The sequence below is a fragment of the Zalophus californianus genome, chromosome 3 (genome assembly GCF_009762305.2).
Source record: "Zalophus californianus isolate mZalCal1 chromosome 3, mZalCal1.pri.v2, whole genome shotgun sequence".
Taxonomy (NCBI): Eukaryota; Metazoa; Chordata; class Mammalia; order Carnivora; family Otariidae; genus Zalophus; species Zalophus californianus.
In genome coordinates this window covers 99,612,150-99,634,542 of record NC_045597.1, presented here as the reverse complement: position 1 = coordinate 99,634,542, position 22,393 = coordinate 99,612,150, and the positions used below count along the sequence as shown (strand labels likewise).

The 22,393-nt window shown below is 41.0% G+C and overlaps 1 protein-coding gene across 1 annotated transcript in view; it reads left to right on the top strand.

Moving 5' to 3' along the window:
* NCKAP5 (NCK associated protein 5) overlaps window positions 1–22,393 on the top strand; it is an 878,246-nt gene that overhangs the window by 829,667 nt on the left and 26,186 nt on the right.

Below are 22,393 nucleotides of genomic sequence, written 5' to 3'. Positions count from 1 at the left end.
CATCCCGAGGCATTTAAAAATGTGTATTTTCAGATGGCTTTTCTTTACAGCTACAGGAGGACAGATGAACCCCTGATACAAAATGGGATCTGGGGTCTACTTTCCTTCTAATCTACTCTGGATTGTCAGAAATATTTCAGTGATGCAATGGAGAATCATTTTGTTCATGCTAATCGACTTTTTTTCAAATACTAATTTAGCACTTAGATGATGAAAATATGACTTTGTTTTTTTTTTAAAACAAGACTGATAAATTGCTTTAGGGAAAACGTACCAACTATGTGTGTTTACAGTTTTCCAAGAGTCCTGCCATTGGGACATATGGGGGGAAGAAGAGCCATTAGCCAGAGCCCCCACTTTGTTCCTTGCTTCCTACAAGTTATCAGAGAAGCGGGACCAATGGTGAAACAATACAAAGGCTTACCAAGAAGAAAGTGATAAATACCCTTGGCATTGTAGTTAGGTTGGTGTCCCCATTGGCTCTCTGTGGTTTGTCGGTGCCCCTCTGGTTGTGGCAAAGAAAGGGGGAGGGGAGGTCATCGTCACAGGACCGCCCAGCGAAGACACCTAGGGCCAGGCCAGTTGTTGGTCCAGTTCTTCCCTTGAATTTATTGTGGGTCCACAGTGGCTAATCTCACCTCATTGACCTTCAGCTGCTCCATCCAAGAGGGATTTCCAGGGCGCCTTCCAGCTCTAAAACTCCATTTATTTATTGAACAAATATTTTTGGCAAGCCTCCTCTGGGCCAGCTTTCCCAGCGGTGAGTAACTAGACGGAATTCCCTGCTGGAGAGTAAACAACAGATATGATTAACTAGTAAATGTCTATCATTTGTTGAAAAGAGACGAGTGCTGTGGAAAAGACAAGGGGCAGCAGGGTAGGGTATGGGAGGGCAGGACTGCTGCTGGGGGGGGCGGGGTTAACATTTAAAAAAGTGGTCTTACCAAGTCTCACTGAGAAGGTGGTGTTTGAGATCAGAAGGAGGAGAGGGAGTGACCCGGGAGGATGTCTGGGGGAAGAGCATGCTCAGCGGAGGGAACAGCCAGAGCAGAAGCCTGGAGGCAGGAGCAGCAGGACGCCAGTGTGGCTGTGACCAGAGCAGTTTGGAAGGGGGAGGGCAGATGAGGTCGGACAGGTAGAAGGAGCCGGAGCTCGTAAGGGCTCGCTTGCCGTTCCGAGGACTTTGCTGCACAGGCATGGGGGCCTTGGGATGACTTTGAGCAGAGAAGAGGCATAACCTAAGATGTTCCCAAAGGATCTCTCTGGCTCCCATGTTGTAAAAGACTGAAGGAGCCAGATCAGCCCCAAGGCTACTGTAGCCACCCAGGCAAGTGATATTTAGTGGCTGGGGCAGGATGGTCTCTGTGAAAGGAGTGAGCAGCACAGGCCAGTACCAGAGCCATGAGCCACATGTGGCCCATAAGCACTTGAAATGTGGCTAGTACAAGCAAGGAACAGAATTTTTAAATTTCATTTTCTCTGTTTTCTTAAGAGTTCTCACTTGGTCCATTTTCTTTTTTCCCTATTATGTTTTTATCTTAATTGAGTTCAACTTAAATATCAATAGCCACATGCAACATATACAACAGGGAGTGAGAATGGTCTGATTCCAGATCTAATTAAAAAGACAACACAACTTATTGACAGATTAGAGGGTGGGGGTAAAGGAAATAGCAGAGTCTAGGGTGGCTCCAAGGTTCAGGTCCTGGAAGGGACAGTGCTCTGCTGACTGAGATGGGGGAGGCTGAGGATGGAGCGGGGGGAAGCGTCTTGGACGTGCTCAGTGTGAGCTGCCTGTGGGGCAGGTGGAAATGTGGAGTAGGCATGGGCTTGTGGGCGTCTGGAGCTCAGCAGATCAGGTCTGGTCTGGAAATGTAACTTTGAGTGTCAGCATGTAGAGGGTCCAGATGTGGTCAGGAGGGGAGGGAGTGTTGATAGAGAGAGAATCCCATCCTCCTGAGTTTACAGGTCAGGGAGAAAAGAAAGCGCCAGCAAAGGAGGAGCCAGCAGGAAGCGGGGAGGAGAGCCAGGGGAGCATGGTGTCTTAGGAGCTAGGCGAAGAAAGGTGTCAGGAGTGAAGGGGGAGTTCCATGATTCTATACGTGGTTGGTTACTAAAAAGAGGGATACAATCTTCATCTTCGGTGGTCTGGTTTCTCCCTCTGGCGGTGAGTTTCCAGTGAGGGGGGGGGGGGGGAAGGAAGGAATTGGCGAGGGGAAGAGGGATGGTCCAATGGCAATTTGAAAACATCTTGAAAAAGGAAACAAGCCAAACTGTGTCAATGAACGAGTGCTGCAGTATGAAAGAACATACTTTAGGGTTCACGTGTTAACATTGCCTTGTTTAAATGAGCCGTGCAAAGCAATCAGAAATAAACATTAGGGGAAGGCTAGGGAAGAACCTGGGGAACAGTGACCTTGTTCCTTTAACTTTTCTTTTTGCTCTTTTTGCAAATGGCAGTGAGTCTTAGTCCGAGTTGTTTTCTTAATCTACCCACTTTGTTTGTCCTATTTCCTCGAACCAGAGCAAATCCCTATTTAAGAGGAGGGGCTCCTTCCATTCCGTTGCCGCAGCCTCTGGGCGAATGGTGCTTCTTTGGAGGAATTCTTAATCTCGGGAAACAAACTGAGGGTTGCTGGAGTGGTGGGGGGTGGGAGGGATGGGGTGGCTGGGTGATACACATTGGGGAAGGTATGTGCTATGGTGAGCACTGTGAATTGTGTAAGACTGCTGAATCACAGACCTGTACCTCTGAAACAAATAATACATTATATGTTAAAAAAAAAAAAAAAAGGAAGGGTAAAATGAAGGGGGGGAAATTGGAGGGGGAGACGAACCATGAGAGACTATGGACTCTGAGAAACGAACTGAGGGTTCTAGAGGGGTGGGAGGTGGGGGGAGGGGTTAGCCTGGTGATGGGTATTAAAGAGGGCACGTTCTGCGTGGAGCACTGGGTGTTATGCACAAACAATGAATCATGGAACACTACATCAAAAACGAATGATGTAATGTATGGTGATTAACATAACATAATACAATTAAATTAAAAAAAAAAAAAAGCCAAGGGCTAGGTAGACTAACTGGAAGCAGCACCACCAGCGAGGAGATGCTTTTCCTCCAGCCAGGCACCTGCCCTCTGCTTTTAATAGTGAACTGGCTAATAGCTCAGCCCTGGCCGATGAGAGAGCTGCCAGGAAGAAGGAATGTGTGCAGACAGCTGGTGTGGCTCTGGGCGCCTGCTGGCTTCCAACAAACCCTAGGAAGGGGCAGGTAGGGTGGACACAGCAGCATGAACTTTATCAACGCTGGCAAAATGGATCCGAAAAGAAATAGAAATGATTCAGAGAAAAACACTACAGGGAGTACGTATCCTGGGTGTGTGGGTGACATGTCCTTCCCTGCCAGCCACCATTTTGCCTGGCTTTCATCACATGCACCTGTGAAAGTGATCCCCCCGCCCCCTGCAGAATGGAATTGCTGATAGATCTGGAAGCCTTACTGGATGTTCTCCAAGATAGTTGTCTTTTCTCAAACACTCCCTCTCTCTTCCTGGCTCCTTGAAATTTCCTGCAGGTAGAGAAGGGCAGTTGATGGTGGCAGTCCGTCCCTCCATGCGTTGTAGGAAATGCACAGTCAGGGACCTCTGCCTGTCACCCCAAGCCCTCCCTGCCACCCCCTCCCCCAGGCCACTGATCAGTCATTAGTACTTGCCCTGCTAATCACAGCATGCCCGGGGTGGCGGGGGGAGGATTTCCGTTCAAACAGAGTGTCCTGTGACCCCCCCCACATTCCCTGGTTTCTCCTGCCCACTTGCTTCTTTGAATCACACTGATTGTGACCAAAGAAACCTACTTTCCAAAACCCTGCCTACGGGCTCATAAAACACTAAAGTAAATACATGTCTTTTCTTCCAAGGTGAGTTTCTTTAGCTTCACTTTGAAATATGTTTGAAAAGTCTAAGTTGTTAGCACCAAGCGGCAGGAGCAGGATTTAGGAGCTGGGTAGGTGGCCCAGCAGGTGAGGTTTCAGACAGAAGTAATTTTGTGGCTTTGTTTCCACAGAGCTGCCCACTCTAATTCGCCAAGTTAGGCATAACAAACATCCCCACCTCTTTCCCTGCAGGCAGGGCCTTGGAGAAGGCATGAGCAAGGGACAGAGGTAGAAGGGGAAGGGGAGAGACAAGAAGCCATTGGCAGAATGTTGGATGAGTTGAGACCCAGGGAGTTGCAACAGTGGGGCTCCAATCTCTGGATGAAGGGAGGCCAGGGGAGTTTCACCCCTGGCTGAACCAGCTGGACCTGATTAGTAGAAAGTCAAATAACAATCCCTGGCCGGTGCGTGTCTCCCAAGCTGCTGACTGATCTGTCAGGCTGCCCACCACCATCACCAACCCCACCAGGTACCTCAAGGGCAAACGTCCAAACGGACACCTCTCTTCTTCTCTCTAGAAATTTCCATCTCCCAGGCTCCCTGTCTCAACTGGCGGTCTCCATTCTTTTAGGAATACAGTCTGTGAAGCTAGATGGCCTTGACTCTTTCTTCTCCCACCTTCCACATTCTGACAGTCCTGACATCCTGCTGCCCCCCCCATATACTTCTTGAATATTCCCTCTTTCTAGCCCCTCCACCAGTGCTCCAGCAGCACCTTCACGGGTCTACACAGTCCACTGCCTCCCTTTGCTCCTTGCCCACTGCCAGTCCCATCCCCCTCGGATGCGTCATCCCCACTGCCACCAAAGTGCAGCACCCTATCGTGGTGTGCCTTTTGCTGGAAACTCTTCTAGGACTCTCCATTACCCACAGACAGAATGCAGTCTCCTCTACAAGGTTCACAGAGCCCATCTTGGTCTTGCCTTTCTGACTTGATCTTTTTCCATTTCCTGTTTTAAACTTTATGTGTCATCAGCATGCCCCCTTCTATCCTGAATTCAGGGTGCTGTTAAGGTCTTCCTTACTTTTGCTCTGTGGCCTCACTTCCTGGAACGTCCTTCATACCAACACCTATCTTCGCTAACCTTCGCGTAACTCTGACTTAGTCTTTAAGATTCGGTTCAGACTTTACCTCCTCCATGGTGGAAGTCTCCCTAGATGCTCTTCCATTAGCCATGCCCAAATTACTGTTCCTTGTCTGCTCTCTTGTGATACCCTGACTTTATTTCTGTCACTCGCCACTTGAGATGATACTTACTTCATTGCATGTTCAGCTCTCTCACTAATGCCAAGATTGCTCCTTGTTCATGTTCTGCACTTAGCACGGGGCCTAGCACACCATACTTGTTTAATAAATGTTAAACAACATCACAAATATTGAACAGAATTGCAACTGACTCACACAACTAGTTATGGCCTTGTTTAGCTCCTCACACACAGACCCTTCATCCATTTGGACCTTTGGTTGTCCAGAGGAAGAAAGATCCAGAGCGGCTACCTACAGCTGGGGGCTGTGCTAGAGAAAGCAATGAATCCATTTTCCCATAACTCTTCAGTGATGATTCTTCATGGGTGCTATGGATGCCTATAAGAATCTTTTGCTTTTTTGTTTCTTTTCAATGGCTCCATGCACCCTGGCTTGATTTTCATAATCTCTGCCCCAGTTTAGGAACTGTTGTCATAGAGCGTCATTCTTATTGATGAAAATGCATCATACCCTTGAGATCTGAAAGAGACAAATCAAAGATTAAGAACCTTATTCTTGCCATATTTTTTACTGGAAAATTTCCAAGTTGAACTGGTTAGTAGATAAATGAGATTGGCAAAAGAATAAAAGCAAAGAAGAGACTTGACCTCTAAACTAATTCATCTTGGTTTATTCATCACTTGCTCAGTGTCCACACCAACACTGGACGCCAGAGGTTGAGGCCAGGTTAGTGACATAGACCTGCTCCCTGGATGCTTCTAATGAGACCTACACATGAAGCTCCATCTGAGCGAGAAGATAATCAGGTACTCTACACAGTTGTGATCTACTGCCCAAGGCCATACTGTGGGCTTCTCAGAGTAAGGAATCCGAATTGATACTTCTTTTTAGTTTTCATAAATCTTCTCCAAATTAAAGCCCACTGGGGTCTATAGATCACACTTTGCAGCTCACTTTCAAGAGCACCCCCTCCTTCCTTGAACCCCATACCCTCAAAATGCAATGATTGGATCAAATAAGTAAAGCTTCAGGACCAGGGTCCCACAGCCACCTGATGACACTCATCTAATCAAGCCCCAATTTCCTGGACAAGAAGTACATTTTCTTCCTTTGAAGGTGATTACATTCAACAAATTACAAAAAGCGAGGGCCGTTGAGTTAAAAACAATTGGTTTTGCAGTAATTAGAAAAACACAAGGAAATGATGACTGTGGAACAATATTAAAAGAGACCCTGAAGGGTAACAGCTCCAGCTCCTGGTTAATTCCTCAGCTTGAATATTTAGAGATTCACAACTAATTATGCAGAGATGATGAATTTTAAAAATGCTGCCACCCGGCCTTCCCAAGGCCAAGGATTTTGGCTATTAATAGAGCAATCAGATTTTGCTATTTTATAGAAAATTCACACAAAGTTGCATCTGTTTTAAAGCATTCATCTGGCATATGCCTTAAAGAGGACAAATTTCTGTAATGTGCAAAATCAGCATTAGGTTAAACGAAACCCAGACTCATTATAATCACTCCCAAGTTCCCCCAGAGAAATCTCTTGTTTAAAATGGACGCTCCAGGTAAGAGTTATCCTTGGTCCTTCCTGGAACTTCACTCTTATTAGGTCATTTTCAAGATTTGCTTTATTTTTGACAAGCTCGTCCCAACTCAAGGTAAATGGACACGGGCAATAAAACACAAGGGATTCATTTCCCAGCAATAAACTGTCCCCGGGTGACAAATGAAAAGTACTGACCCGGACAGCAGGCTGCTCTGAGACCCTTATCATAACCAGGGTCTCAAGTTTCTCTCTGTCACCTTTTGTCCACCATGAGAAAATCCGCAGCCCTTTCAGCTGTTCGGATGGGACTTGCACTATACTGAGGTTTGGGGGTTTCAGTGGGGAGAAGTGTCATGCACAACAATAAAACAAAACAAACCAAAAAACTCACTAGCTTCTGAAAATCACATGGTCAAAAGGTAACCATCAGAAAAAAAGCAAACAAACAAACAAAAAAAACAGCCCACTGTGCCTTCAGACGGGTTTGAAAAGGGAGGCTGCGATGTGAGCTGCATTTAATTATTGGAGCTGCATATTGTGAGGCCCTTGAGAAAGCAAATGTCATGATGGACAGAATGAGTTTACCCTCCTGTCGAAAGAGCAGTGTGCCGTGGCGAGGCCTTCGCTCAATTAAATTGGACTGTGGGAGATAGAGGAGAGGGAGGCCAAGTCTGGGACCCTAATGAGACATTTTGGAGGGAAGAGATGCCCCCCCCCCGGAGTTTGTCACTCTTTGATGGACGTTCTGCCCCCCATCGTTACGACAGCACCCTCAGTGCTACCCTCTCAAGTTTGAATGTGTGGTAGCCTGAAACATTTAAACCCGAGCTTGCAAAGTTGAATCACAAAGTAAAAACCAAATCCCTGGTTGGTGTGGAATTTGCAAGGGGAGAAAATAATACTTGATGCTGCGCACACTAGCCATCTTTGGCTGCCAGGGCCAAAAGAAAGCTGGGCAAAGGATCTGAAACTAAATAGATAAGCAGCGAATTGGATGATGAGTCATTTGGGAAACTCTTGTGTCCTTTTAGCCTCACACAGGGGGAGCAGAAGGGAGTGTTGTACTCCAAGACAGCCCCATGAGGGTGTCTAAGGATGTCTTCTTCATAGAGGTTGCCCGTAATCCAAGTAATACCTTGAGTGTTCACCCAGAATTATGTGGCCCAGTGGCTCTCAACAGGATGGTTGTGGCCCTAGGAGACATTTGACAATCTCTGGAGACATTTGGGGTTTTCATATTCAGAGGTGGGTGGTCTCCTATCTGATATGAGGAGCCCCTGGAGGCTGCTAAGCATCCCATAATGCACAGGGCAGCCCCCAATAACAAAGCATTATCCTGCACAAAATGTCAACAAAACCAAGAAGAAGCCAAGAGAAGATTGCCCTTTAGGCATCAGAAATGTTCATTGAGAGGGACAAGCTGTCAAATATTGGTGCCAAGATATGACAGCAGCCAAATCCCTCTGCCTGCCCAGCAGGCACCGTAGGCCTGGCCCAGCACCTGATTGGGTGGTTAAGATGCCCTTCCTCCAAGGGGCTTTGAAAAGGAAGTTCATGCTTCCACCTGGACCTTTCACACTTGGCTGCTGATCCCGTTCCCAGCGCCTAAGTCAGAGTATGTTAGGGAGACACCAACTGCAAAAATTACAACACAGAGCACAGATCTTTTAAAGCTGCTACACATTAAATCTCTTATTAGTGTTTCATTTCTGTCTCCCTTAGAGAACATACCCTGAGGAGGAGGAAATCCTTTACAGACTTGAAAGTAACCAGAGAACAGTTAATCCTCATACTGCTCTAGTGAATTAGGTAAATGGCAATTAGATGAAAAATGAAGAAAAAAACATAGTCAACAGGAGTTTGGGTTTCCTTGGGGATCTTAAGAGTTTCATTTTTGGCTAAAAAGCACATAGTGACATTTGGAAAGGGCCTCTGGCCAGACTTCTTCCTTCTGAATGGTTAAGAGTCAGAAGATTAACATAAATCTCAGGATTAAAAAAGCTGGGGTCAGCAGAAGAAGCCCTGTTGAAGAAATGGGGTAAGTAGGAAAAGGAAGGGTCTTAGTATTCAGAAGTAACTCTTTCTAGAAGTAATTATTATAGTGTGCAAAACAAGAATGCAGTGTGCAAACCTTTGAGGTATGAGGGTAAAGGAGATGGATACATTCTAAGTATTTAGAGTGTTTTGTTCTCAAACCTCAAGGATAAAGAAAGGGATCATTTCTCATATTCTCCCATCCTAACTGCCCCTCCTCAACCAGCCAAAAATCTAGAAACATACACATACTGTACAACCAAGCAGATGAGCTCAGGAAAACAAAAACAGAAACAAACAGCGTTCCCTTCCCAAGGAGCAACTCCCAAGGAGTTCTGCCAAGAAAAAATGTCGAGCATCCTGCGGTGAATCACACAACTGGCTGTTCTATGAACCTCTTGGAACCTAGAAACCAAAAGGCATTGTCATTTGGCTGGAATTGTTGGACATGCCCATAATCAGGAGTTAGGACACCTGGGTTCTAGGTCAGGCTCTGCAAATAGACTTGGTGATCCTGGATGAATAGTGTTGACCTTTCTGAGCCTTGGTTCCATATGCCACATGGTGCCCGCCTTGCCTTTCTCTCCCACAGTAGTTCAGATGTGACATCAGATGTCACAAGGCTTCCAATCTGCAGAGTGCTAAATAAATATAAGCAGTATTATGTTAAATGGGTTGAAAGAAAGAACAATTCCTGGAATTTAAGGTTGAATATCAGGGGAGGGACAGGGAGCACAGAGACCTTACAAACCGCAGGCCAAAATAATGGGAAGCTAAAGCCTCAGAAAGGTAAACCTCTCTCATAAATTAGCCAACATTATACAGTTTCATTAAGGGAAATATCATGTTGTCTTTATCTGTTGTTAAAATTCAGCCGAAGTGAGAAAGAGGTGATTTAAACTTCCCTGAAACAAGCCAGGCACCATTCTCCATCCTTATTATTTATTTTCACAATAAGTAGCAATATCCCGAGCTATCACTCAGCATCATTGTTTTCAGATTCAATTACATGGAAATTGGAAATATGGTGAGGCTAGATCAGGTGGGAGAAAGTCCCATTTTTAATTAGACCAGGGATTTTATTATAAATGAGTAAATCAGCCCACTCTTAAAGGAATTTAATTAGAAAAGGAGACAGCATCCTGTCCATAATATTTGCCAAGCTTGCTCTCCATCTTGTGCAGGCAGAGAAGGCTGGTGGTTGGCTCCCAGACTCCCTGTTGATGAGCCCCCAAAAGCATCTTAAAGAGTGGTTTCTTCCACTCTTTTCTTTTTTACTTTTTTAAAAATCTTCCCTTTATCCTGATTTGTTTGGCCCATCTTGTGCTATAATACGTCATCTTGACTCTTTTCATCCTGGGATGTCCCCTCTTCCAGACACAGTCAGGTACCTTCCTGAGCTTAGTTAGGATTTGGTAGAAGGAAATTCTACAGGATCAGTATTTTTAGGGAAGGCCCAAAGCTGTGCTGACATCATTCACCGCACCACGTGCCCATGAAATCTTTGAGAGGTACAGAAGTTCTCAAATACTCAACTGAAAGCAAGCAGGTGTCTTCTTGGACCACAACTTACTTACAGATCTGGAGCAAGGATCTTCCCTTCCCTCTTTCAGCCTGTGTTGAGCTGGGTAGCTTCCGGTCCTCACCACCACCACCACCCCGCCGCCCAGTTCTATTACTGTGCACAAATGCTGCAGTCACTGGTTGTCAAGCTTCACGCTTCGCGTCAAGTCTCTGCTGTTTAGAGAAGTTCTTGCGTTTTCCCTCAGCTATCATTTTTCAAAACTTGATTTTATTGTTTTGATCACAGAAGTCCCTGCCCAACCTGTGTGCCTCTAGCCCCATACAGGGTAACCATTTTTACTGGTTTCTTATTTATCCTCCCAGTCTTTGTACACACCAAATAAATGCAAGTAAATATTTCATATTCAGAAGGAAGTTAACTATCTACACTGTTCAGCATCCTGTTTGGTTTTGTTTGCTTCCACCTAACAATATATCCTGGAGACCATTCCATGTCAGTATATAAAAGTCTTCCCATGTTCTTTTGCGTATCTCTTTTGTGTGGCTGTGCCATAATTAATTTAACTAGTCCTCCATGGAATAGATTCCCAGATTGGACTGTTGAGTCAAAGAGTGGATGTATCCTCAGAGGAGTTGTGCTGTTTTCATATGATTGATGTGTCTGGTCCCGCAAAGCCTCACCTACAAATTCAAGGTCAAACCTGTGTGTCCTGTCAATCTTACACAGGAGAAATGATTTTTCCAGTGTGGTCTGAATTTGTTGTATCTTATTAAGAGTGAGGTTGGAAACTTTTGTTCAAAACTATTAAAATGCCATTTATATTTCTATCTCTGTAAATCATCTGCTTGTGACCTTTGCCCAGTTTTCTCTTGAGTTGCTAGTCTTTTTTCATCTCAATTTCAAAGAGATTTTAAAGTTTAAGGATATTATTCCTTTGTTTATAATACAAACTAAACGTTCTTGGTTTTTCATTTGCTCGTGAAATCACTTATGATGTTCTTTGCACTGTAGATTTTATTTTCATATGGTCAAACTCATAAATCTTTTGTTTTAGGACAAACCCTTTCCCACTCCATAGTTATAGGGGAATATAATCCTCATTATTTCCTCTCATACCCATATGATTTGGAATTTTGTCCTCACATATGGATCTAACTTCTTAATTTGACTATCCAGTTGTTCTAAGTCAGTTTTATTTTAAAGGAATAATTTAGCAAAGGAAAAATCGATCAGTTTCTTTTATGACCATCTGTGAGGGAAACAATTTGGTAACTAGGTAAAACAGAAAGATCCCAGTTTCTTCCACTACAGTGATTTAACTAGCCAGCCTGAGTCTTTCATCGCCATATTCTGGAGTTTGTTGTGTTAGTCATTTCACCATCAGCTCTAATTAGTGAGAAAGGATCATAGGACCCATGTCCAGAGAAAGGAGTATTTGTTTTCAAGAGCCTTCTGGGTGATTCATAGAGTCCACTGTCTTTCTATTACTGACTGATCTTTGAAGCGCTTACATTGCAGGCTATGAACTCTTTAAGTTTCTGACAAGTACTGAGTCTACGCATAATCATAACTCACCGTGAATCATCACTAAGTTAAGTGCTATGGTGAATAGAGAAGAAGCATGAGACATGGTCCTCCCCACACAGAGCTTAGAGTCTACTTGTAGAGAGAAGTTAGAAACTTGACATATATGAACCCCTATGTTCATAGCAGCATCATTTACAACAGCCACAATATGGAAGCAACCCAATGTCCATCGACAGATGAATGGGTAAAGAAGATGTGGTATAGATATACAGTGGAATATGACTCAGCCACAAAAAAGAATGAGATCTTTCCATTTGTGACACCATAAATGGATCTAGAGGGTATCATGCTAAGTGAAGTAAGTCAGAGAAAGACAAATACCATATGATTTCACTTATATGTGGAATCCAAAAACCAGAACAAACAAAACAAAACAGACTCACACAGGAAACAAACTGTCAGTTACCAGAGTGGCTGGAGACTGGAAGGTAGGTGAGAGAGGTGAAAGGAATTAAAAGGTACAAACTTCCAGTTATAAAATAAGTCATGGGGGTGTAACAACACTTATCATGGGAATCATTTAATAATGCACAAAAATATTGAATCAGTATGTTGTACACCTGAAACTTACAGGATATTGTATGAAAATTATACTTCAATTTTTTTTAAATCCCCCTATAAGACCAGCTGCATTGAAATAAGTTCCCAAAATGATGATACAGAGATTCCCACCCCTATCCATGCCTGCCTGTCCCCTCTTATAACTCATTCTCTGTGACCTTAACATCATGAGCTATAATAGGGTCTTATTTTCCCATGTCAAATTAAGACTTATGCTCCCATTTCAAGTAGAGCAGATCATTTCAAAGTCAGAGCTCTAGATCTAGGCTTATAGGCTTATATCCCTCCTCTGTGACTCCATGGTACTCTAGTCTACCATGACGATCAAATTGCTGTTATCCTCATCTGTCTCCCCTACTTGTTTCTTAACAGTGGGAATTGTGACCTTTTATACTAATGCTAGCACATGGCAAGTGCTTACTGAAATTTTACTGAAGGACTGGGTAACTGAATGGTCTATGTGTTTGAAATTGAGTGCCAACAGGGTTACCAGCAGAAGGAATAAAGTAGTCAATGTATCTTCTGGGGTGAGCCTTGAAGAGTCAAGTCTGAGTGGGCATAAAGGAGAAGAGAATTTCTCCTGTGGAAAAGTGAGTGCATTGGGGAATGAATGGAGGGTCAAAAGAAGGCAGTGACTTGCAGTGACTGCCAGCCCTCCCCCTCAGCAGTTAACAGAACAGAAGGACATACGGTTTTATGAGAGTAATTTATAATATAAAGGTGGTGCCAACTGGCAGTGGTTGTAATCTATGTGTGCCAGTGAGTTTGAAAGGTGAGCAGAGGACCAGCACATAACACGGATGATGAACAGGCTTGGATTTGCAGTTGCTCTTCCCAGAATCTGCCCTTAAATTTGAATCTGTCCTACAGCCTTTGCTGAAAAAGAACAAACAAAAAACTTGACTCTCTTTCTTTCTGCTGCTTCTTCCCATTTCGAATAACCTAGAGATTTCGTGTTGGAAGAGAACTTCTAAGTTCTCTTGTTTATCTTCCCTCTCACTGGAACGTAAGTTCCATTAGGGCAGAGAGCTTTGTTTCATGTCATAGGCTCATAATTCCTGGCATTCAGTGGATATTTGTTTGATGAATGAGTGAGTGAATGAGTGAATGAATGAATGAACCTTCCTCCTTTCCTTATTCAGTCTCTGCTTGGATTCCCCTATTGGTAGGTAATCTGGGTATGCACCATTTTAGAAATGAGATTATTCTGTTGGGGGAAAAAAAAACTCTAATTGTTAAGACTTTTTTTTTAGTTGAGTTTTTCTATACCATACACTGGTGAGGGAAGAGAAAAGGAGACTCTGTCTACCATTTGGGTTATACAGTGTTACATAGGTGGGGAAAATCCATGCATTGATGGATTGTGAATAAAGACTACACTCAGCATTCAGGAGAACAACAGGAAATCCAAAGTTCTCTTTGGTATATAACTTAGCATTTTCTGAGATAGTGAATGAAAGAATGAATGCAGGAGGGAAGGAAAGAGGAAGGAAGGAAGGAAGGAAGGAAGGAAAGGAATACATCAACCAAATATACTAGAAAATGTTCATGGATTCTTTAGAGTCGGAAAAATTTGAATTACTGTTTATAATGTGTGGTATCACTGAGTTTCTCTGAGCTTCAGTCTCTCATCCATCAAATAGTAATAATGCCTAATTGCAAGATTTTAATGAGACAGTATAGGCAACACACCTTTCTGAAATTTGCCCTTTCAATGGAAGCTATTGTTATTATTATAAATTAATTTACCAAGGAAGACTCAGTGAGGTGTAGCTCTTGTGTGGAGCCGTGAAGAAACCTGAAAGGGGATCAACCCAGATACTTTCCTGGTACTTCTAAAATATAGTAATGGAAGGTTTTCAGGGAGAGAAGAAAAGCACATAGTGGGACAGAGGATACTTATTCTAGGACCTCCTGGACTCACCCCTTTATTATTCAACTGCACTCATGTGTTTCTGGACATTAAAGCAACACAGGGACTGAATATTTTATTTTGTTCAGTGTTACATCACCAGTGCCTAGAACAGTACCTGGTACACAGGAAACACTTAATAAATAATAGTCAAATGAATGAAAGGCATTGGCCCTGAAATAGGTCATTCTCTTCACTAAAAACCCAAAGCATAAATTAAAAAAATTTCTGATACCTTTCTCAAAAGGAAAAAAAAAAGTTTTAAAAAATGATCATTTCAGTGCCATAAAAATATCTCTTTTAGTTCTCCTTGGAGTGCAAAGTTCACACACATAATACAGTTAAATTATAAATGTTATTCAGTATAATACCACTTGAATCATAAGATGAACGAAATTATGGGATAAAATAGCTCTTTAAGTTCTGCATTTGTTGAAGAAGAAAAAGCAAAATGAGTTTAATTCCTTGGTCCCAGAGCAAGATGATATTTAGCCTGGGTAATGCTCCTGGATTTACAACTAACTATGTTAAATTATACTTTTCCTTTTTTTTCCCATTCTTTAAATTGACTGCTAAAATGTGCCATTATGCTGAGCATTATCTTTGAAAAGAAACTTGATAATGATTTGGGGGGAGGGAGAAGTGTTCTACCTTTTCAAAACACTATACCTTGAGCCTAAGAACACCTGTTTCTAGAGTTACATTTAAAGGGAAGGTTGATAGGAGATTCTTTGAAAAGAATGTATGCTTCTAGAAGAAAGAATCTCCAGTTAATGTTGAATTGATGTGGTAATGATAGGCATTCTTGTCTTGTTGCTGGTTTTTAAAGCAGTTAATTCCATTGTTTCACCGGTTAAGATGATGATGTTTGTTGTAACTCTTTGTTGTTGTTTTTACTTTTTAGTAGATTATCAGGTTAGAGACATTTTCTTCTAATACTAATTAACTAAGAAAGTTTTTTTATTTACTCATGCACTCATGTTGATTTTTTATCAGAAAGTATATCTGCATCTCTTTGGATGATCATATGGTTTTTACCTTTAATCTCTTAATGAAGTTAAAGATATTTCTATATTTTAAAAATTAAACCAGCCTTACATCCTTAGGATAAACTCAATCTGGCTACAATATAGTATATTTTGTATATATTGATAAATTTAGTTAGCTAATATTTTGCTAAAGATTTCTACAATCTATATGTATTGACCCATTTATATACTTATTTTATTTATTATTAACTCATTTTATTAAATGGATTAAAATGGCTCAGTGGTGTTATTTTCTTATGCTTTCTTTATCTTGTACTTTACTACTAAAGTAATACTGGTTTCATAAAATGAGTGGGGAGTATTTCCTCTTTTCCTGTTTGTTTGTTTTTAAGAAGTTGTATAAGTTAGAATGATCTAATCTTTTAATAAGTGTGAGAAAACTTACTTATAATTATATCTGGACCTTATATATTCTTTGTGGAAAGATTGTTAATGTTTGCTTCAATTTCATTAATAGTTATAAGACTTTTCAGGCTTTCTATTTCATCTTCTGTCAGTTCTGATAAGTAATATAAATTATTATGGGACTATGGACCTTTAGTCTAAGTTTCCATGTTTATTGGCATATACCAGTTGATTGATTTTGCTTATTATCAATTTAATTCCTACTAAATATGGAATAATATACCCCTTCTTATTAATAATATTAGCTATTTAACCACTCTCCTTGTTTAAGTCAAGCTTACCAGTGGTTTGTCATTCTTGTAAGTCTTACCCAAGAACTAATTTTCACTTCGTTAAACCTAAGATTTTTAATTCCTATTTTATTGATTTTTGTTCTTATTTTTTATCATCTCCTTCTTTCATCTTGGTTATATTATCTCATTCTTCTAATTATTTCACAAGAACACATAACTTATTTATTTTTTATGTTTCTATGTTTTTTTTAATCTCTCCTTTTTTGTGATCAAGTGTTTTTGGTTTGGGGAGGGTTTTTCTTTCTTCTTTTAACATTTTCTTTCCTCTTTTATACCACTATTTCTCTCTTTTAGTTTAGATGTTATTGATATGTCCATAGAAAACCCTAAAGAATTTATAGAAGAACTATTAGAAATAACAGGAAAGTTTTACAAGGTCAATTTTTTTAAAATGGTTATTGTATTTCTATACAATAGTGACAATAAATTAGAAATGTAACCTTAAAAATTCCTTTTGACATGAGTGGAGAGAAAGATTTCCTAAACCAGAAACAAAAAGCATTAAAAGTACATGAGAATTAAGAACTTCTGTTCATCAGTGGCTACCTTAGGAAAAAAAATGAAAGCCAGAATACAAACTGAGAAAAGAGATTTGCATTGCCCTGTAGATTACTAAGAAAAAGATAACAATTTAATAGATAAAAGGTCCAACAACATGAAAAAAGGCATTTTAAAGAACAGAAAAAAGATATGGGTAATAAACACATGAAGAGATACTTAACTAGATTAGTAATCAGGAAAAGTTTTATGAAGACTGCATTGAAATACCATTTTATATGTATTTGACAAAAATTTTAAAATCAGATAATACATTGTGTTGAAGAAGGACACAGATGGCAGGATCTCTTTTGCACTCCTTTTGAGGATGTAAATGTCAGAATCACCTCGAAAAGGAATTTGGCATTGTCTCTCAAGGATGATTGTTTTTATGCTCCTTTATTCACTGACTTCACTCCTGGAAACAGATCGTCTAGCACATGGGTACCAGGAAGGTTGTACTAGACTATCCACAGCAGTTTGTAAGTGTAAAAACATCTGGAAACCTCCAGAATGTTCATTGACAGGTTAATGGAAAAATAAATGGTGACATAGTCACACAGTAAAATATTATCCAACAGTAATAAGGAAAGAAACACAGCTAAAAGCAATTCTGTGGAATTATCTTAATAACATAACTAATGAATAAAGCAAGCCTCACAGGAATGAATGCAGTATGATACCCTGTGTATAAAGTTCAGTAACAAGCAAATTAAACAACATATTTTTTAGCATACCTATGTATGTGATAAAATTAAAGTAAAAAAGCAGGAAGTGGTAATAATAGGATTGATCATGGTGGTTACTTCTGTAGGGAAGGCAGGGGATGGGATGAGGGAAGAACAGGTAGGTAGATTATTTAAAGTATTCTAGTCCTTAGATTGGGCAATGGTTCCACAGTCATTCATTATATTATAATAAATAAATATCATTAATGAAAAAGGACCATGCTTAGTCCAATGATAATGTGTTATGAATATTAGATTGTGATTAATCCAATTCGGAGAATCTGAGAGCCAAGTTTTTTTAAATCTCTATTTTATATTAAAATGACTATAAGAAACACACCCATTAAAGAGTAGCATGATCTGAGACTTCTAGAATCTTAGAAGTTTTAAAATGCTCCGTTTTTATGAGTTGCACACACACAAAAATTATCTGCCTCCAATTTCTCCTCTTTGCTACCTTCTTAGATATGAGAGGGACTCTTAATCAGTATTAAATGCCATACTCTTATTAGTTACAAGTCACATATTAAGATGGGCTTCTTCTATTCTTCTAGGCTAAAATCAGTATCAGAGAGTGTTATGCTTCAGCGTCATAACGCTATTGTTTTCATCTTTCCCTTCTTATTTTTCCTTTTTTTTTAAGATTTTTTTTATTTATTTATTTGAGACAGAATGAGAGAGAGAGAGCACATGAGAGGGGGGAGGGTCAGAGGGAGAAGCAGACTCTCCGCCAAGCAGGGAGCCCGATGCAGGACTTGATCCAGGGACTCCTGGATCATGACCTGAGCCGAAGGCAGTCACTTAACCAACCGAGCCACCCAGGCGCCCTTATTTTTCCTTTTTGTCCTGTGCTTTTTTGTGCTGCTTCTCTTGCCTCACAAGACCAGCTTTCCCCCATTGCTTATTCATTCTTTCATGTCATGTCAGATGCTGGGAGGTAGCTATCTAACTGTAGCCTGAACCAAGAGTCTTAACTGGATAGGAAGGGTGTTGGCGAAATCCCCAGATAATATAGTCCCGTAATCCCACCTAGAGAGGTCAGCTCAGATGACCAAGACAGACAAGCAGATAACACACATTTAGGCAGGCGAGAAACTCAAAGATGAGGTGGTGGTAGGTCATGGAGACGGAGCAAAGACTAGGAGAAGAGGTTGTAGGTAGTAGGTCATGGAGACGGAGCAAAGACTAGGAGAAGAGGTTGTAGGCACCTCGGGGGTCCTGCAGGGTAGAAGGGAAGAATTAAGACTTTACCTAATACAGCCTCTCATTTGTTCGAATAAGATCCAAGGTCACTCAGTGAGTTAGTCAACACCAAAGCTAAGACTCCCTAATCCCCAGATCCAGCCTCTTTTTATCAGCAGAGTAGAGGAGGTGGTACAGGGCAGTGAGTTTTATATTCAGCCCCTGGTCTGCTAAATCAAAGGCTTCCTATAGTCCTTTGCCTCAGTATCAGCCCTGTCTTCATGGGAGATAGGCTTGATCCCAGGGAAGCCAGGTAGGGACACCTGACTATATCAGAGGAGAGCAGCAGGCAGAGAGGGAGTGCATGACCTCTCCCCAACAATTCTTTCATTCAGGAAAAAATAATCTGGAAAACACATATACATAAATGTTGTATGTATGCATATATGTGTATATATATGTATATATGCTATATTTCTATGCATGTATACATATAGATTGTATTTATATATTGTGTGTGTATATAGTTATATATGTATCTACATATATATGCTTCTAAAGTATTAATACACACACACACACACACACACATATATATATCAGAAGTAAAGCAGTGTAAACTGGGTACTGGAATAAGCATTTCAAGGCAGAAGACCTAGGTGCTAGTCCCAACTCTGCCACTCTGTAATAATGGAGAAATCACTACTCTTCTCTGGGCCTCAGTGTCCTCCTTATTGTAAGACAGGAGTGTTGGACTACATGAATTCTAAATTTTTTTTCTAGCTTTCAGACCTCTGTGCTAAAATGTGGCCATCATCAATTTTAAAGACAAGCTTTTGGGTCTTCTTTCTTCTTCATTATTTATTTCATTTCCTTCCAGTATTTTCCATGTAGAGGTGAATACCTCCTAATTCAAAATTTGATGCCACTGGGACTTTGCATAGCAACTTACATTAAACCTGACTAGACTTTTCAATGAAGATTATGATTATGAAAGAGTTCTCAAGGTGGAAAAGAGATTAAATATGTCAAATGATACTGATAGGGTCAAGTTACATAAGAACTGAAAATTAACCTTTGGAGTAATCTGGAGGACACTGAAGATCTTGAGCGGAGAGAGAGCAGTAGAATGATAAGTTGGTGGTCTGATTAGGGAGGACCCAAGGAAGAGTGGGATGAGAGGAATTGGAGACAGTGGTATATATAAATCTTTTAAGGATTTTTGTAATAACAGGGCATAGATAAATGGGACACTGGAGAGGAATTTTTTTAAGCTAGGAGAAATTGCCACACATTGCATGCTGATGGAAATAATCCAGGAAAGTGGGAGAAAAATTGATCCTGTAGAAAATGTGTGTGAGTGGAGGGGTTGTACTGACATAGGAACATGATGCTTATCCATGGTGACTAGGGGGTAGGAGAATTTATGGGCAGATGCTGTAAGATATGGATGGGATCTTGTAAAAATTCTCTTCTGATTGCTTCTGTTTTCTCAGGAAAATAGAAAGCAAGGTCATCAGCCGAGAATATTGTTAAGGAGCTGTTGAAATGTTGAAGATAGAGGAGAAATAGTCTAGAAGGGGGGAGACTAGAGAAATTTAGCAGGATTGTCAACCTGAAGCTAGTAATTGTGAATTAAATGAGACCAGTGAGTAGGATTTTGTGTTTATCTACTTGCTTATCCAGCAGCACTAATGAAATAGGCAGGAGGTTGGACTTAATAAAGTTGGGTTTTTGTCAGATGGTACAACAAGGAAAGGAGCAATAAAGTTGAAGGTATTTGAAGGGAAGTGATTACAACAATGACCCTTGGAGACTAAGCTGAATAAGAATGAAATGTAGACATAAAGGATATGAGAAACCATAAAAAATTAGTAGAATCAATGGACGTTAGATTCCAGTCAGAAGATTGTTGAATTGAAGTATTAGAGGAAGTAAGCTGGTAAACAGTGAAACTGGGAGAGTGGAAAATTTGAAATCGGGGTTCTGGAGGGGTTCAGTCGGTGGTGGTGGAAATGGGTGGAGGACAAGATCTGTAGAAAAGAGAGGACACCAGTGTATTCAAAGGATCATCTGCATGGACATTGAAATCATCAAGATTTGTGAGTAGAGTTGTATTGGAGAGTGTGATAGTAAACCACAAGTAGAGTCTTCAGAAAATTAGAAGAAATGACAAGGAAATCTATAGATGATTATAACAAGGACAGGAAGCAGGTAGCAGTCAGATAATATGAAAATCAATCCTGGAGCACCAAGGGAGGAGAGGAAGATACCTACTCCACCTCCAGGTCCAGTGATGTAGAGGGGGAGCCACCACTCGAGAGGGTTCAGTGGGAAGCCATTTCCCCAGAAGTCAGATTTCTGTTAGAACTAGAAGATTAAGTGAATATTCAAAAAAGAGCTTGAGATTACATAGGACATTTTTCTTTTAATTGGCCTTGAGGTTCAAGAGCACAGGGACATAGGGGAGGTGGAAAATGGATTCTAAAAGGGGATTATATAGACTCAAATGAAGATGACAGTCTAGGGAATTATGAATGACCCCAGAGCCTTAAGTATCCTGTGGTTACAATAAAAACACATATATGGGGTTCAATGAGATTAATCATGAGATCCCAAAGAAAATGAGAGTGGCAAGACTGTGGATATTAGAATGTAGCCAAGAGGATGGGGGAGATTTTTCCAGAAGCAGTTCTACCAGTGATGACGTGGAGTTCCAGGGTGGTGGATTCTTATCTGAAGGACTTTTTGCACTAAGCCTCTCCTGACAGTGGGGGTACAGAGGTAAGTGGAGGAGTAGTTCCGCTAGGAACATTCAGAGCTCCTGAAGGAGATGTAGAAGGCAGAGGAAGGATAGTCTTACCATTCATGGTGGAAAAGTTCTTGAAAAAGTAGGCATAGGCTGTATCTGGACGACCCAGTGCAGAGTAGAGATGAATGAAAGGATTTAATTTGTTTTCTTCTGAGTGTTCAAAAAGGGAAAACACAGTTCACTTGAAATGGGTCTGCCTGACGTATCATTCGAAATATAGACTAGCCTTAGGTTAGACCCCAGCACACAATGAGTCAGTCAGGATCAAAGTATCCTTCCCACTCAGTCACAGTACAGAGGTAGGAAGATGATTGCTGCTGGTATTGTTCCATAAGGTCATCCAGATACTTCTGTTCCATCTGTTACTTCACCGCCTGCTGGGGTGTTACCCTCATGCTCAGAGCCAAAGCTGACTCACCAGCCTCTCATCGCTATTCCAGTTCCCAGGAAGGGAGAAAGAGGAAATCAAGGACAAAGCTCTCTATTTTATGGTCCCATTAGTTAAAACCTAGTCATATGGGTGCACCTAGATGCAAAGGAACTTATAAAAATGTGGTCTACTGGCGGGAGAAAAGGAACCCAACGAAACTTCAGAAGTGCCAAATATTAAAAGGAAAGATAGCATGTTAGATATTGAGTGACAGCTCATTGTCTTTGTCACAGTTGTGATCACAGATGAATGAGGAATGACTTCAAATAATAATCATTGTATATTTAACTAACAAATCAGAACTTAGGCATCCAAATGAGTGCCAGGGAATTATACACTTATGTCAGTAATGCTGAATTTGTTCAAAATACTGTTAGAGATTAAAAGACTGTGAACTTTTAAAAAATATGTAAATATAGAAATTTATAACTGGAAAGGACCATATAGCTTATTTCTTCACATTTTATTTAGCTTAGTATTCTTAAAACCTATCACAATTGTTACACAAAACAAGTGCTTAAAAAATGTTTATTGAGTGAATGAATGAGTAAGTCTATGCATTTCAATTGACTAAGAAGGAAAATCCAGCCCATTGATTAATATGTTGTCCCTATTCCCTTCAGGGGGAGCGTATCTTCATCCACTGGAGG